General features: G+C 33.9%; 1 protein-coding gene across 15 annotated transcripts in view; it reads left to right on the top strand.

Annotated features, from left to right (window-relative positions):
• The window catches only part of TFEC (transcription factor EC), a 220,753-nt gene that overhangs the window by 136,943 nt on the left and 66,386 nt on the right, over positions 1 to 17,424 (top strand). The window contains exon 1 of one of the 15 annotated variants that reach the window (XM_038557454.1): positions 14,374 to 14,521. The exons of 13 other annotated variants lie outside the window; for them this stretch is intronic. The gene's annotated coding sequence lies outside the window, so the exon portion shown is untranslated. Of the gene's footprint in view, positions 1 to 14,373; positions 14,522 to 17,424 lie in introns of those variants that run through there. One more of the 15 variants, XM_038557455.1, reaches the window with a different exon arrangement.

The raw sequence follows: 17,424 nt of genomic DNA, 5'->3' as shown, positions 1-17,424 counted from the left end.
GCTATTTTTGCTATTATTAATGCTGTTCCTTTTTCTGTTCCTCCTCCTCCAGAGTATATTAATATGGATACATACATGTATGCTGCACTTGAATGTAAAATACCACGGGCATAAATGTTCAGATGTGTATTAATACAAAATAATACTGTTTGTTCCAGTTCTGTAGAAGAGCAATTTCTTTTGGAAAGCTAATATGAGTATAACTTGATAGGTACCTAAAGAATCTCATCACTAGAAGTAATGTTTTGTGATGTTAAGAATTCAACTTTAGGGGCACCTGGCTGGCTAGTTGGAGGAGCATAGGACTCAGGATTTGGAGGTCATGAGTTCAAGCCCCACATTCTAAAATGAATAAATAAACTTAAGAAAATTCAACTTTAGACAGACTTACTTCCTGAGCATGAATTTTGCCTCCAATATGACTTTGTGTCTTACTTGAACTCTACACTTCAATTTTATTACCTATAATATGAGAATTATTAGGATCTCCTCATCGGATTGTTTAATTTTTCCATATTTATATAGTTTTTAGTATGATTACTAAGATATTATAACACTTTGTATAACACTTTGTAAGTGTTCACTTTTGCTTTTATTATAACGAAGTGGTCTTCTCCATAAGAAGGTTCCAAGGCGTAAATTTAAAAGATTATAATAGTTCATCTCCCTTGCAGGTGTTACAGTTACAGTCTATGCATACAGGAATAGTTTTTATTTCAAAAATGTAAATCATTGTGTGATTTTGCCCTAGATCCTTTGCCATTTTTTGTATTTACATCTTTCTGGAAGGAGACAGGATGATTTTAGCTGCACTTAAAGTGCAGGAAATATCATCAATATGTTTAGTGGGTTTAGTCGTACACTGAGTAATTTCATTTATTCATTAGAGAGCTATTAAGTGCTAATTATATGTTGTGCACTAAATTTTGTGGTGGGGTTCAGTGGTGATTAAGATGAAAAAATTTTCTGTTCTCTTTGAACTCATGAAACAAGGAAGAGATATTTTTCATATAAATTATTAGAAACCAAACTATTCCTTTTCTTTTGGATACCTGTGTTAGATTACAGATCCAGCTGACTTCATAGCATCATATGATGCCAGTTTTTAGGCAGCACAGCAACAACGAGATACATGGGCTGTAGTGTGCTAATTTGCTCAGGTTTCTGCCATGCAATTCCTTGCATAACTGGTAAAATCAAATTTAGTTTCCTTTCCACTGAAGTGACACTGCTAGAAATAAATTTGAAAAAGAGAAACCCTTCACAGACACTGTCCTGTCCCAGTTGGTATTTTGCACCATACATAGGCAGGTTCCAAGCGGAGCTACAGATTATGCCTCCAAGCCTGAGACCAGTCAGCTGTCAGAGGCCTGAAGTCAACAGGTGTAGGCAGTCAAAATGCTGAAGGAGAGAATGACACTCAGCATCTGGCTGTTTACCAGGAACCAGTGATTCACTTTATTATCTAACCTCGAATATGCTTCCCAAATGATTGTTGCTCAAAAAACTGATGAAAACACCAGGACTAAAGAAATTGAAGAATGTTTTGTCGGTGTAGTAGCCAAAAGAAAATAAACTTACATTCTGATAAGATATAACAAAATAAGTGGTTAGGTACATCTATTCTTAGTAACTGTAGCGCTGTGAAAGGAAAGAATATTCCAAACAATTTAATTTTATATTCAGAACATGCAATAAATCTCTTGTTTTGAGTAGAAAGAAGCATCATGTTAGTGGTAATAAGAGCAAGTGTTTGTTCTTATTAAATAGATTCTGTACAAATACCTTAAAAGATCAATTAATGAAGGGGCAACACATTGTTGGCCTATGGGCTAGCCCATAAGACTTGCTCTGGCCATGATGGAGAATATACGTAGACAAACCTTGGAGTATTTAATACATCCCACTCCTGTCTTCTTTAGGGCAACTTACTACTATGTTGAATATTCAGAAGGCTGAGTTCTCAACTTCTGAAAAAAACTTTATATTGCTCCCATTGGAAGACTTAAGTGATGATTCAGCCATAAATTTAAATGATTGAATTTTAGAGATTGTAGATTGCCTTTTTAGTTTTCAGCAAATAATTATGCATTACGTAGCAGCTGAGAGTCCCAGAAATTAGATAGTAGTGGCTTTGTGGTTCACATTCACAGGAAGACCCCATGTAGCAGCCAGAAGAGTTCCTTCATAGCATTAGCATTCCCATCCATGCATTCTCCTTCAGTAACCAAAGAGTTCAATAGTGTTTGGATTATTTTTATGACCCTCAAGTACATGAGAAGTTGATCTTGGGTTTGTCAGTGTATGAGTAAACCCAATCGTGATCTTCCATGACATTTCTCAGCAGAGACATCTCAAATGGTCATAGTCTCAAATACTTAGACGCACATTTTCATATGGGTTTCCTTTCCTTTTCCTACTTACCTATTACTTGCAGGTAAAACTAAGCTGTTTTTAATACTTTTTCTTTGAAAATAAGGAATGTTTTATTCTTAACACATTTTAATAAATATAAGTAGATATCTCAAATTTGATCATAGCTTGCGTGGCCAGATTTGCTCGATGAGAACTGATTCTATTTACTTAAATCCTCCTGTACTGTGACTCAGTTTTAACAATTTATGTTTTAGCCTACCATTTTCTCAGAATAATTCAATGAGGTTTTTTTTTTTTAATGACTTTTCCATTCATAAGCTTATTCCCCTTTGTATAACTTCACTTACGGTGCATATAGTTTTTCAAAAACTTTGGTCCTCTGTTTGTAGTGTGAGACATCTATTATTAATAAAATATTGGTAGATTTTTTTCTGAATTGTCTTGAGGAATAGCGTTCTATTACTCAGGGAAAAAAAGTCTTTCAGAATGAGGTATTCTTACAGAAAAATCATTATATACACATATGTTCATAAGATACACTATTAAATTTAGTAGTCCCATCACATGTAAGCTTCAGATATTGTTGCTTTAATGCATTCCCTCACTACTTTGATAAAAGCCTTAAGATGTTGCCACTAGTTCTTTGATGATTTCCTCTGATGTTACAGTACCTTTCTTTTTTCTCCAAAAAATCTGTTTTGCATAAACATGAGAAGTCAAGGCAGTTTGAGTTAACGAGTAAAGAGATTCAAGTTTTAGCAACAAATGTACATATATTTGCGATCAGCTCTCTTACACATTATGGCCCTCTCTTTCAATGTAAGGAGAGTTTATTTTTAGATTTCTGGAAAATATAACCAATATCTTTCAGAGAAACCCAAATAAGTTATTTAGGTTTATAATTTTGAAGTGTATTCAGCCTTTTCCTCATTGAATCAATGAGAGTTATTAATAAAAGTTAGAGGGAGAAGAGTCATATTGACCTAGATTCTGACTTCCTCTTACGCCTTTCTTCTATCATTCCTACCTAGCTTCTGAATGTGTCCTGTATTCTGCTGGATTCAGGAAATTTTTTTTTTTTTAATGTTTAGTTCTAGCTTCCAAATCCGTTTGTGGTAATTACCTTTAACAAAAAGCCATTATGTCCCTAGGTTTTTATTCCTGTAGAGATGAACGATTAGCAAATTAATAATGAACTTAACTTTCTCCATTTAACTATAAAGTTCTGCTTTCAGTTACACTATATTTAATAATATAGTGTTTTATACTTGAACTTTGCTCAGAGTATATCTTAAGTATTTTCACTGTAAAAAAGAGTTGACTACATGAGATGATGGATATGTTAACTATCTTGATCATGGTAGTTATTTCATATTATCAAGTATATCAAATCATTATATTGTGCATTTTAAATATATGCAATTATATCATTCCATCATTCCTCAATAAAGCTGGAAAAATTTTTTAAAAGCCACCTAATATTCAGAATTAAATAATATTAGTTAAACAACTCCAAGTTTATTTTGATATTAGGCAGTATCCATCTCATATCACTTCTTTTGTTCACCATCTGGTCCAGTTGTCCACATTGTGAATGTTTCCCTGAGCCCCCGGAACCCATTTAATTGTTCCTTCTTCATATGCAATGTGATCCTTCTAGTGCTTATACTGTATTATATATTTTTTTGTAACCAAGCATGTTCGTCTGTGGCTCTATTCCAGAAAAGAATGCCATTCTAACCAACTCTCGGTGGTACCTGTGGGGTGGCATTTATCTCATTGTGCTAAAATGTCATTTTCACTTTGCTACCTATACTCCGTGAATTGATAATATAGACATCTAAAACCGTACTATTGTGTCTGATACTTTTACCTGTTTTTTTCTTTTCTTTAAAATTAAGGTTACTAGGCACCACTTTCACTATTGTTCCTTCTAGTCACACTATTGTGTCTCTCTAATACCTGATTTATAGTTTCATATCCGATTGCCAACTGAAGGTGAACAGTTGTAGGTCTGCATATTGTGTGAGAGATACATCTCTTGCCCCTTGCTTTGTGAAATGTCTGAACGTGAATCTCTCTATCTTGTAGGAGTTAGAGTCACCAACAGCCATGTTACTTGTGTGTGTGTGTGTGTATGTGTGTGTGTGTGTGTGTGGTGTGTTCTCTTTGTTTCAGAGCTGTTAGCCAAAACAGGGGAGCATAACAGAGAACACAAAACCTGTGAAAACCCTGGGTTTTTGGAGGCTCAGCTTTGCCTGCTTTGAATAGAAACCAATGAAGTTCAGTTTTCTACATGATTAGCAAGATCTATCCACAGAAGAAAAGAATCACTTCTGAGCACACCATTACTTGTCATAGGTTTTCAGATATATCAACATGGTTACTGATACTTACCAGCTCCCTTTTTATCTTATTTAACATAGGAAGTTCTCAAAGGTTGAATTTTATAGTCTTCTAACTTTAAATTTTTTGAAATATGTTATTTAAAAAAATCACGGTATTCCACAATATACACAAGTGAAAGCACCTTGCACAACTCTTGGCACTCGTTTCATATGCCCAAAATTACTCGAAAATAGAACTGACATTTGGAGAGAGTTTTACTTATCTTTTATGGTAGTTAACCCACTTTCACTAGCATTTTAAAAGTTGGTTATATTTTCGTTTCTTTTCTTTTTATATCTTCCTGCTTTTTCCTCATTAGTTTATCAAAAAACGAAAGGAAACATTATCATATGGGAAATGTAACACATAGAAATGTTATATGGAAAAATAAGGCAATTCACAGGGCTTACACCCAGTACAATTAGTGTGTTTACATGCTAGTCTAGACACACCCAGTTATTTGTATCTTGAGACACATTTCAGTTAGCAGACTTAACAAGTCTTTCTTGTTTAAATCTCACAACAGGAGATAAAATACAGGAGATAGATACACAAGCTATTTGAACTAAGTATCTTGGGAAATTAAGTATTAACATTCCCTTGAGGGAAACCTCTACATAATAAGAACATATTCCATTCTAAATTTCCTAAGCCATGGCAATATATCTAATTTATCTTGCCATTTGAACTCTGTCAAAATAAAAGTGAATAATCCAATCTTCATACTTTAACCATTTGGCATAATAATATTCTCACAAACACAAAGGCCATGCATTTGAATATGGCAAATCTGGGTTAAACTATATTGCATGGGTTCAGATGGTAAGAGTGGAGTTGAAAAGATGGTTTGGAAAGTGCAAGATGAAAAAAAAATTTAAAAGAAAAGGAAAGTGCAAGATGGCTTTCATTGACCATGATATGAGTGGCAATTGTAAAACAAAAATAATATTAAAATATCAGTCTTTATAATTTCTAATTTATATGTCCTTGTAAAAATTTAAGGGAAAAATATTTCAAATGCTGATTTGAGTATTTATTTTGGCTTCTCTTTTATGAACCCATGCGAACAAATATATAGGTATGTATATACATATTTATTTTTTAAATTAGGAAATAAGAACAAATCATGTTGGCTACTTCCTGGATACTATCAATTAAAAAACACTATTCCTGCCAGTGCAATCACTTTCTTGGGATTTGTTGACACCCTTATTGAAATCCTATTGCCTCATTTTCCTTTGTTTTATTCCTACACGATGAAGGACATACTGACAAAGTGAATTTAGATACCATCGACATTTGTTGTCACCAAGAGTAGGAGTTATCTCTGACAGAACATCTATACCTTGCCTTATTCTACTCTTCTTGTTCAATTCACGTCTCTATCTCTCCTTCTGCCGTTTTTCTTATTTTACTTTATCAGAATATAGTTTTATTATTGGCAAAAATGTCAATGAAAAGACACAAATTAAAACAAGAAATGTGCTTTGATGATTCTTTTGTATGCATGGGCATTTTCTAAACCTCTGAAGGAATTTTTAAAAATGGAAACAGGGAAAAATATTTCTACATTTTCTTCTTCCAACACTCTGCTCTTATTACCCTTTCCAGGATTTCTCCCTTTAAACATAAGTGCATTGTTATTATAGTTTTCTCAGGAAAACTTTATTTTTTATAGCAAAATACGTATTTATGAGATGTCTCTCTCATATTTTTTATGCTTTGAAAGGTGACAACTTCCCCCCATTGTAGATAGATTCTGGAAGCATTTTCAGAATAGATCTCAAGAACAAACATCACAATACCGACAAGCATACATACGTTTATACATAGAGTTTGTTTTAATTTTAATTCTTATCTCTCCAAGTTATGATGACCAAAATTATCATCTTCAGCTATCTATTTGTTTCTCCTCCTATTCCTGTACCAAATCTCTTATTTGTATTTATAGTGAAATGGTTCAGAATAAAACTCACAATATCTTATTGGGTGGACTGAATTTGTTTCTTAGGTGACATTATGGAAAAATACACCTTCACTGAATAGTAATTCCCTGGGAAAAATTGATGTATTAAAGACTATTAGGAGTCATTGGCTCTAATAACAAATACCCTTGTTCTCTCTTTCAACACACGGGAGAATTGTGGGTTAATTTCCTTTGAACTAGGTAGGCATGGCCCTTGATAGCTTCAGCCAGTGAATGATAAACAGAAGTGAGTCACTTCCTGCAGAAACTTTAAGAAGCTGTATACGGTTCTCCACATCTTGTTTCCCTGCCTCAGTGGTATTGAAAGCATATGTAGGCTTGGGACCTCCATGAATGCTGGGTCTTTGGTAACTGTGGAACAGAGCTCTCTACTATTCCATGCTGGACATGTAGAATATGAAATAGCATTTCATTTTTAACATTCTCGTTTTTTGGAGTTGTTTGTTTCAACAACATATTCTATCCTTCGCTGTCTGACAGCAACTGTACGATTTTGGCAGACTGTAGAAGACTTGTCATTTTTCCAATCTCTAGGGAGCTGCAATGTCAATCATGGGACATGGCATCTCATTTGAAATATCCTAACATTACAAAGGAAGAAGCTTTAAGCTTTTATTTATTTTATGGGCAAGACATTGTCTACTCTAACAGTGCTCAGATTAGATGGCAGCCTCCATGGAATATTTTTGATTTCTGAAATTTTATATATAATAATTCCTTCACAAATTTAAATATATCTTCCTTCTTTACCTTAAAGATTCATTGCCTTCCAAATGCAAACGCTTTTGGGAGGGAGACTATTTTAAGTCTTATCAGTCATTTATACGTTAGTGAATAAAGTGTGTAATGAATTAGAGAGTTTTCTAAAAATAGTTTTAGCAGCAAAGTGGGCAGATGATAAGGAATTATGGTATCTACCTGGCAAAAGGGAAAAGGACACTGAGATTTCATGTTAAAGACAAATGTTGCATACTTCATAATTTCCAGAAGGGCTGGTTCTTCTTTAATCCTCTAGTGTGTGCCAGGATCAAGATCAAACATCAACTTTAGGGAAATCTTAAAGCCTTTGGCATCACAGAAGAATTAAATTATATTAATGCCTTAAAGGATTCCAGAGACTTCTTCAAAACTGAATTGTTAGTGATAGAAAAACTTGGGAAAGTTCATTTGAGTTTATTGATAGAATTTACCCATTTATCATGGAACGATGATAAGTCCCTGCACTTCTGCTGATACTGGTGGATTGGTGAGTTGATGTTTCTGAAGTTCACTAAGGTAGATGAAGAATTTTATTTTATTTTTTTAATTGAAGTTCGACTTGCCAACATATAGTATAACACCCAGTGCTCATCCCCTCAAGTGCCCTCCTCAGTGTCCGTCACCCAGTTACCCCATCCCCCCTCCCGCCTCCCCTTCCACTACTCTTTGTTTATTTTCCAGAGTTAGGAGCCTCTCTGTTTGTCATCCTCTCTATTTTTCCCACTCATTTTCCCTCCTTTCCCGTATAACCCCCTTCACTATTTCTTATATTAACCATATGAGGGAAACCATATGATGACTGTCCTTCTCTGATTGGCTTACCTCACTCAGCATAATACCCTCCAGTTCCATCCACATTGAAGTAAATGGTGGGTATTCGTCGTTTCTGATGGCTGAGTAATATTCCATTGCATATAGACCACATCTTCTTTATCCACTCATCTGTCGAAGGACATCGAGGCTCCTTCCACAGCTTGGCTATTGTGGACCTTGCACATTGAACCTATGAACATTGGGGTGCAGGTGTCCCAGCATTTCACTACATCAGTATCTATGGGGTAAATCCCCAGCAGTGCAATCGCTGGGTCGTTCGCAGGGCAGGTCTATTTTTAACTCTTTGAGGAACCTCCACACTGTTTTCCAGTGTGGCTGCACCAGCTTGCATTCCTACCAACAGTGCAAGAGGGTTCCTCTTTCTCCACATCCTCTCCAACATCTGTTGTTTCCTGTCTTGTTAATTTTCCCCATTCTCACTGGTGTGAGGTGGTATCTCATTGTGGTTTTGATTTGTATTTCCCTGATGGCAAGTGATGCAGAGCATTTTCTCTTGTGCTTGTTGGCCACGTCTATGTCTTCTTTGATGAAGAATTTTAGAATAAAAAACAACTACTACTGCAGTTATATGCTATGCACATTTTACTGGTGTTCCACAGTCATTGTGCCTGGTTGTTTCTTGCTAAGGACATAATAACTTTGATAGGATAAAACTTGAGTGCAATTTTATATTTTAAAAGTTTACAAATACTATACTTGCTAGTATGCTAATGATAGTAAAAATCTAGGTAAGTTCCAATGTTCATATTTTAGTGAGATTAATTCCTATCTATGTTAAATAGTCTGTAGTTCTTAAATAATGTCAGAATTCAAGATCTGATTTGACATTTGGTGTTTGTTAAAGTGCTATTCAGGCAATGTTTGGAGTTAAAATATGGAATAATGACATAAAAATATGGAATATTCACTAACTTTTGCACTTCCCCAAACTGATAATGAAATCAGAATTTTAAATAATCAATACCAATTATTTACCAAGTGACTGAATCATAACGTTGATCTCTTCCCAAAGCATGATTCCTACTTATGAGTGACATATAAATTTCAGTTCTACATACTCAAAAACTGATTTTGTTTGTTTGTTTTCTGTGGTAATATTGATGTTGGACTTTCTTTCCCAACTTCTTAGGAGAGATATATCATTTCCTTTGATGTATTTGAGTCCTTTTTAAGAGAGAAGCTAGGTTTCTTCAGTGTTTACCAAATTGGAAACTTTCTATAAAGTAATGATGTCTTTGACTTGTTAGTAAGAAAAAAGTCGTATTTAAAGGCATAAATAGGGATCCCTGGGTGGCGCAGCGGTTTGGCGCCTGCCTTTGGCCCAGGGCGCGATCCGGGAGACCCTAAATCGAATCCCACGTCGGGCTCCCGGTGCATGGAGCCTGCTTCTCCCTCTGCCTATGTCTCTGCCTCTCTCTCTCTCTGTGTGTGACTATCATAAATAAAAAAAAAATAAAAAATAATAAAGGCATAAATATCCTCAACATCCCAAGCAATAGTTCTAAAATCAGTTTCCATTAAAAAGATTTTTACCTTTTATCTTCTATGAAAGCAATCTGAAGTAACAACAAATGGGTTGTTTTTCCATTTTGAAAGGCTAATATGCTACCTTCTCATCAGCTTTTCACCGATCTGTAGAACTACTTTCTGGGTCCCTTCCCAAAAAGGCAAGCATTTGGCAAGCAGTAATTTTTTTCCTGTGTGATCTGTTAATATTTTTAACGAAAATGTTATTTCACTTAATCATTATATAATATTGATTACCTTAATTTTTCCAAATATGATGGATTTTAGAAACCAAACAACCTCTGATTTCATGGCATTTCCTATTTCAATATCCTATTTCCTATGAAAAGCAGATATAAGAAAATAACCCCTTTATTCCTTACATCGTTTTTGTTATTTTAAATACTACTCCACTAAATTACTGTTTTTCTGTCTTGCAACTGTTTTAAACCATGGTTCATTTATCTTTCAAACTCTATTAGATTTTAATCTCCTTGAGGGTAAGAACCATAGTGTTTTCCTTTGTATCCTAGTGCCTGATATATGGTAGGCATTCAATAGAAACTTACTAGCAAATGAATAAATAAACGAATATGTTATTAGTTTTGATGGGAAGGTTAATGTAAAGAACACTGAGGCTTAGTATGTCATGTAGACTGTCTGCTGTGTGACAGCACCAATTCTAAATGCTTGGAACAGATACTGTTGGTGTCGTCTATACTTCCACACACCCCTTACCGTGTCAGTGAATGACAGCTTGTCTTCCAACAGCCTCCAATGGAGGTTTTGTCAGAGGGCTGCCCTCATTGTGACAGAAACCACTTTGCTTATGTGCAACTTGGGCGGGATGTGTCTGGGGATCAATTTTCCTTGCAGGCAGTCTGAAAACAGTAATTGATAGATTTTTGAGGGGATAACTATTCTAGATTCTTTACTCCTTGCCTAGGATAAGTCAGAGATATGTATTTTACATAATTTTCGGGGTCATAAAACTAAGACAGAATCACTACTAATAGAAGAAGATAATGTTATAATCCAATCCAGCGATAAGCGCGTTTTCAGGTAAGAAGACAATAAATAAAAAAATAAAAAACATTTACAATGCAGTGGTGACAATTAACTATATACTATGGAAGCTGCAGACAAAAAAAGCATTTTCTGAGTTTTTGTTTTGTCAAATTACAAAAAAACTTCTTTTTTTTTAGAGAGGCTTTAATACTTATGTCATCAGATATGTTGGAGTTTTCTGTTGATATATTACTCTGTGGGTTATAAAATAATCACATTTTTCTAAATGTCTTGAAATTTTTATATTTAAATCTGTAAGAGTTTGAAATTAGATTTTTGGTGTAGCAGAGGTATGGGGTCTCTTTCTCTCCCTCTCCTTCTCCTTCTTTTCTCTCAACAAACTGTTAGTCACCCTTAGTGTATTTATTGAGGAATGTATCAATTTCCTATTAATGTGACATATAACCTTCAATACATACTAAATTTCTAAAAATGAAGATTTGGGTTTTCTATTATATACCAGTTATAAAATGTTTTAGTCAGTGTAGTTTTATAGTGTGTTCAATATCTTATTTTTCAAATACTTTCTCACAGTATTTTATTTAAAAATATTGTGCCTATGTTTTTCACTTATTATTCTTAGTAAATAATAATAGAAATACCCAATAGAATGCAATTAGAATTCTGATGGATATTATATTGAATTTATAAATATATTTGATATGAAAATATATTGACATTAACACATTAGAAATATGTGTAAAACTCCATCTGTTCACACATAAACATAAGTACATTTGGCTTCCCTCTTTTTTCCTTCCTTCCTTCCTTCCTTCCTTCCTTCCTTCCTTCCTTCCTTCCTTCCTTCCTTCCTTCCTTCCTTCCATCTTTCAAGGGAATATTACGGACAGGTCAGATATGATCTAGACTTTGAAAAACGGAGATTCTTATAGCAAGACATTCTAAGCAGAAGGAAAGGAGGATGTTTCTAATAAAGCTTGAAGTCCAGCCTCAGATTCGGTTGTGAAGACCTTTGTAAGCTATTTTAGAGAATTTAGAATTAAAGTTTAGGTAGTAGAAAATTTCTGATGGTTTTACGTAAGGAGGATATAATGATCAAATCTGTGTCTTAGAAAGATAACCCTCAAAGGAAAAAAAAAAAAAAAAGATAACCCTCTAATCACATGGTTGATTCCTCTGGCAACCAGCCCCCATCCCTGAAGCTATTTAGGGACCTGGCAAGTTACCTCATTAGCATAAAGCCATATACGTTGGAAAGGGACTTATTATGAATTAAAAAAGATGCTCTCAAGGGCTTGGGTTATGAAGGCAAACTTGTCTTAGCCAATATTTCTGATTCCTTGTTCAACAGCATTAGTATTTTTTGTTGCTGTTGTTGTTCTTATTCTTTCAAACAATTAAAGAGCCACCTGGTGATAGCCTGCCTTGCCTTTTATATTCTCCTTTATCCTACCTGCTGTGGTGTTTGTGTGGGATCACATGGAGTCAAGAAGTGGATGTCTTATAAAAGATGCCAAGAAATGTCAAAAAGACTAATGTAGGGGGAGAGATGGTTAAGAGGGGATGCCAAGATTTACTTGTTAGCAGTCTTCTTGCGTGTTTTCTGTTAAAGGTTCTTGACTTCTGTCATGTGATATGGGTTTTTATGGCGATGGAATGGCTTTAAGCAATGCTGTGGAGGGAAATGGGGGGATGGACTCTGAATTATATACATGTACTTCTTGGAACAAGGCTTGAAATGCTACATTTTCTTGCTTCCACAAAATTGGTGGGCTGGTTAATAAATGTTCTTAAGATACTGAAAAAAAAAAAAAAAAAGATGCTCCTCTCACTGTTATCAGGAACCAGAGGTGAAGACCAAACATTTTTTTCTTTAAGGATTTTATTTATGAGAGAGAGAATGAGAGCAGGGGAAAGGACAAGCAGACTCTGTACTGAGCATGGAGCCCTTGGTGGGGCTCAGTTCCACAACGCTGAGATCATGACCTGAGTGAAATCAAGAGTTGGAGGGAGGCTTAATCACTGAGCCACCCAGGGGCCCCCACGTATTTCTTATAATACAGTATCACACAAGTCATATGCTATCCCTCAGTGTTTTGATGTATAACCTATTTTTTGCATAAGAACTATTTCTTCAGGTGTATATATCCACATGGTCATTTGCAACTTTTCAAAACCCAAATGTATGACCATATAGTAATCCAGTTTCAAACATATCCTTCTGAATCACAAAAATGTATTTTAAACTGTAATTCAACCTAAACTAGTTTCTAATATAAGTTAAAGTCCCAAATGTTTCCCTTTCTCAATAATATTTCTTATTAATCTTGTTCCTTTATTTCTAATATTAATCTAAGTGAGTTTTACTCTAAATTAAATATTTACTCCTTATCACCTCAGAGATTTAAATGTATGACAACATTATCAGAAAATGTAAGATGACTTAAAACTTTGCTATTGACAATGAGAGAACTTTTTTTCTTAATAGTTTTATGGTTCTTCAAGCAAGATATAAAGTGCTGAGATATTTTCACATAACTTCCACTCCTTGCAAAGCATAAATGTTAATTTAATTACATGAATTTTCAAAGTACAAGGGCTAGAGAAATTTGCATGTAACATTTGCATTAAACTTCAGTAATTAATGAGAATGCTCTGCTTCATATATTGTTTTAAAAATACGGATTTAGATAAAGTAAGCAAGTGGTGTTAGTATTATAGATTAAATGTAGATTTTTCTCAGTATGAATTATAGTGTGGGAACAAAGTTGGGTCTTTAGATTTTTAAGTTCATGCAGATAACTAACACATAAAATGAAACCTTTTCAAAAGTTTCATTTGTAAAGGCTTGGTAAGTAAATAACCAGTGTTCATGTGCCTCAAAAATACAGATCACACTAGAAAATGAAAATAAATTATTAGAAATCTTATAAGCTGAATTATATGTTTTCCATCTACATAAGAAGATAAAATATTCTTAGACAAGATGAGAAGTATCCTGGAGTCACTTTGAGAGCAATATCATACGTAAGGTAAATGGGACAGGATGAAACATGGGAAATTTGATGGCATTAAGCAAAAACTCGGAATCTATTAATACTCTAAACAAAACTAGCATTCTTAAAACATGAAAATTGGGGCAGGTCAGTTTGTTGAAGAAATGTTAAATGTGAGACTTAACACGCTGCAATAGATGTGGGGTCTTAGTCCATTTTGATAACAACCATGTACTGCTTGTGTATATTCTGGGAAGAAATGTTAATTACGGGGCAATAATGGAATCAACGAGAGCTTTTACTGTGGCCACAATTACTGTGGAGTAGTGTAGTTGGAATACTGTTTCTCAAATTGGTAGCATATTTCAGATAAAGAAAGGAAGTCCCCCCTACTTGAAACTGCTGTGTCATTTCTTCTTCCTTAACTGAAATTCCAACTGAGTTTCAGGAAATGCCCTAATGAGCCACTTCTCTTTTCTCTTTCCTCACTAAGTGGATTCCAACCAGCCCTAACTATTCATTACTCATGATCAGATCGTTTACTTTGGTTGTCTCTTTGGGCATGGTGCTTATGTTATGGGAAGAGGGATTATAATTTGGTGCTGTTTGTAGAGGTGATAACACTGATAGAATCCAATCATTGCGGGTAGGTAACTAAACTGGCAGGTTAATTTTCTGTATTTTAGATGAACTAAGAAGACAGGTCTAATCAATACTTATTTTACTTTGATATGTGTGGCTATAATTATGGTTTCATTTGCATGATCATTAGGTATCATATTAGAGTAGATGAGCTGTGATTTGCTGTAATTTAGGTAAACTATATCTGTAACTTTATTAATGTCTTATTTTAATCAAGATGTAGAAATCACTGTTTTAGTTCATGATAAAGCAATTTTTTCTTCTGGTTTCATATTCTTGGGTATTTACTAAATTGTACCAATTTAACATTTTATTGCATCTTATATGTTATTTTGTGAATAAATGTTAATTTCTGTTTACATTTTAGCAATATATATTATATTGGCTTTTAAAGGTAAGAAAATATGAGTTCTGTTCATAGCTAAATTAACACCACATAGTAGTTTAGGGTTTGTTATTTTTCCAGGGTTAGAAATTATTCTGATTTTTTAAATGAAGATTTGGATCTGAAAAGTTTGTGTAGGAAATGTCAAATATCTTAAAGCAATAACTTTTTGTAGTAATAGTTTTCAATTGTAATAATTAGTAGAGTTGTGGTAGGGACTTGAAGATTATCTATATACCTGTATATATACACACACATATGTACATATCTATTTTTTTATATATTTGTTTCTGTGTATTCAATCCCATACTTTTAATATTGCCTTAAAATGTTTCATTAGCAATAGATATTTTGAGAAAAAATAAACCTGCAGTAATCTTTAATTTCATTTCAGGTAGCTTAACTAGTAACTTATTTACTAGAAGCTTCATTTAATATTGAGACTAAAATAACCTTCACAGTTTTTTTCCTATTCAGAGACTGTGTCAACAAAGCAAAGTGAAACAGAATGTGTAGTTTCTTATCAAGATTATTCAGACCATTCTGCTTCACTTCTATTTTAGATGAATCTAAGCATAGATTTACATTTTCAAGTTGCTTTTGAATGAATATAAATCTTTTACTTTTTTGGTGGAAACTACATTGAATGGGCCAACTTTGTGATCTCCATTTTGAGAATGAAAAGTCTTTTTTAGCTATTAAAACAAATGGAATATATATATATATATATATATACACACACATATATATGTATATATATAATTTCCATGTTGTCTATTATTTTGGTTTTGATTATTATTAATATTATTTTTAAAATTTTCAATTTCATTACAAAGCAGTAGAACAGTTAGATGCATAACTATATTTTGTTGAACTGAAACTTGGAGCTGATGTCAAAAATGAAACAAGCTGAAAAACGTTTCTTAAGCGTCAGCTTAATTTTAGTGACTGTGGCACAGGGTTTGTAATAAGTTCTAAATAACCAAAATAATTATGAGACATTTAAATATGATGCAAATATCTAGCATAAGGGAAACTTTCAGAAACTGTAGTAATTAACACAGTGGAAATAGAAAACAATTTTGAAAACAGTGGTATGAATAGTCAAAAAGGAGAAATAAGCAAAGAAGAAACTGAAAGAAATGAAATACTCTTACACAATAGTTTCAAATAAAATAATGAAATATGATTCAAAGGGAATAAAGATGGATACTGATAAAAAAATCATAATTATACATATGGGAATGCAATCATTCAACTCTTTGGAAATCAATGTACAAATAAAATTATCTGAAGTCAGGCATCTTGTGGAGATAAATTTAATTAGCTCTTTTAGTAAGAAATACTGGATTAAAGCAGGGGAGCAATAGCAGATCTAAAGAGATGATATTTGCTAATAGTAGATTGCAAGTTTTATGCTGACAAACTAAACAAATGTAGAGTGCAACAAATAGTTCCTGCTCAGGTTTTACTGATTGTGTTTACTAAGATCAGAAAGAAGAGTCTGTGAAGCATAGAGCTGAGGATGTATGAGGAAAGCAGGAAGAACCACAAGTATCCTAAAAAATGTGAGCTATGAGGGGAGAGCTTACCAATAGTCTTACAGGAAAAAATGAGCAGCAAGAAACTAATGTATAAAAATATTCCTTATTTTGTAGAGTTGTAGATCACTAGCCATTTTAGGAGTCTGTGGGTTGAGGTGCAGGTGTTTGGAGACATATCAAGATTTGGCAGACATCACTTTGCCTGTGAGAGCTTAGTGGATAGATAATTATGTGGTTCCATTAAATTGCATTCATTGGAGCATGGGAAATCTGTCCACTTACTCATCATTATCAAAAAAAAAAAAGAATTGTTTGAGAATTATTACAGATAGTTTAGTTAAACATCAGAAAAATTGGGGGGATCTGAATTATTGAAAAGTGCAAAGCACGTTCTGGCTGGTTGTAGAATTTCCTCAGGTGACCAGTTTAAAGAATAGATTAGTCAAGGAGAGAAAGCCCTTGTTACAGATTTTGTAATTGGTCTCAGGATACAATGGGAGGGTGGGCCTAATGATCTTAAAGATCTATTAGGTTGCTGTTTTCCTTTTTATCTCTTCAGGTTTGAAAGAATAAGTGAGAATTCAAAAATAGAACAAAAAAAAAAAGGCAATTGAGGGGAATGAATCTACGAAGTAGAGATACAGTTTTAATAAGGATTCCCATGATCCCTTATGTTCATTCCTAAGAGTTACCATGGAAGGGTATCTACAAATCATCTCCTGCCTTTCCTGAAAGACTCCTCCACCTGCATACTAGAACACATTGTGATTCATTTTCTGAGTTTTTCTACTGGGCCAGAGAATCCTTCTAGCCCTCCCTTTTGTTCTTTATTTTTTTCTTTTGTGAACATGTTTCCATACAGAAGTTCATAGGCACATGAACAAATTAAGTTCTGAAGGATATTCAGCCTGCTTAGATGTATTTCCATCCAAAAAAGAATTTGAGTCAGGACACTCTCTTCAATCAGATATTTTGCTG

This window comes from Canis lupus, chromosome 14, assembly GCF_011100685.1.
Source record: "Canis lupus familiaris isolate Mischka breed German Shepherd chromosome 14, alternate assembly UU_Cfam_GSD_1.0, whole genome shotgun sequence".
NCBI lineage: Eukaryota > Metazoa > Chordata > Mammalia > Carnivora > Canidae > Canis > Canis lupus.
The sequence above is the reverse complement of the archived record's forward strand: the minus strand, read 5'-3'. Positions and strand labels throughout refer to the sequence as shown.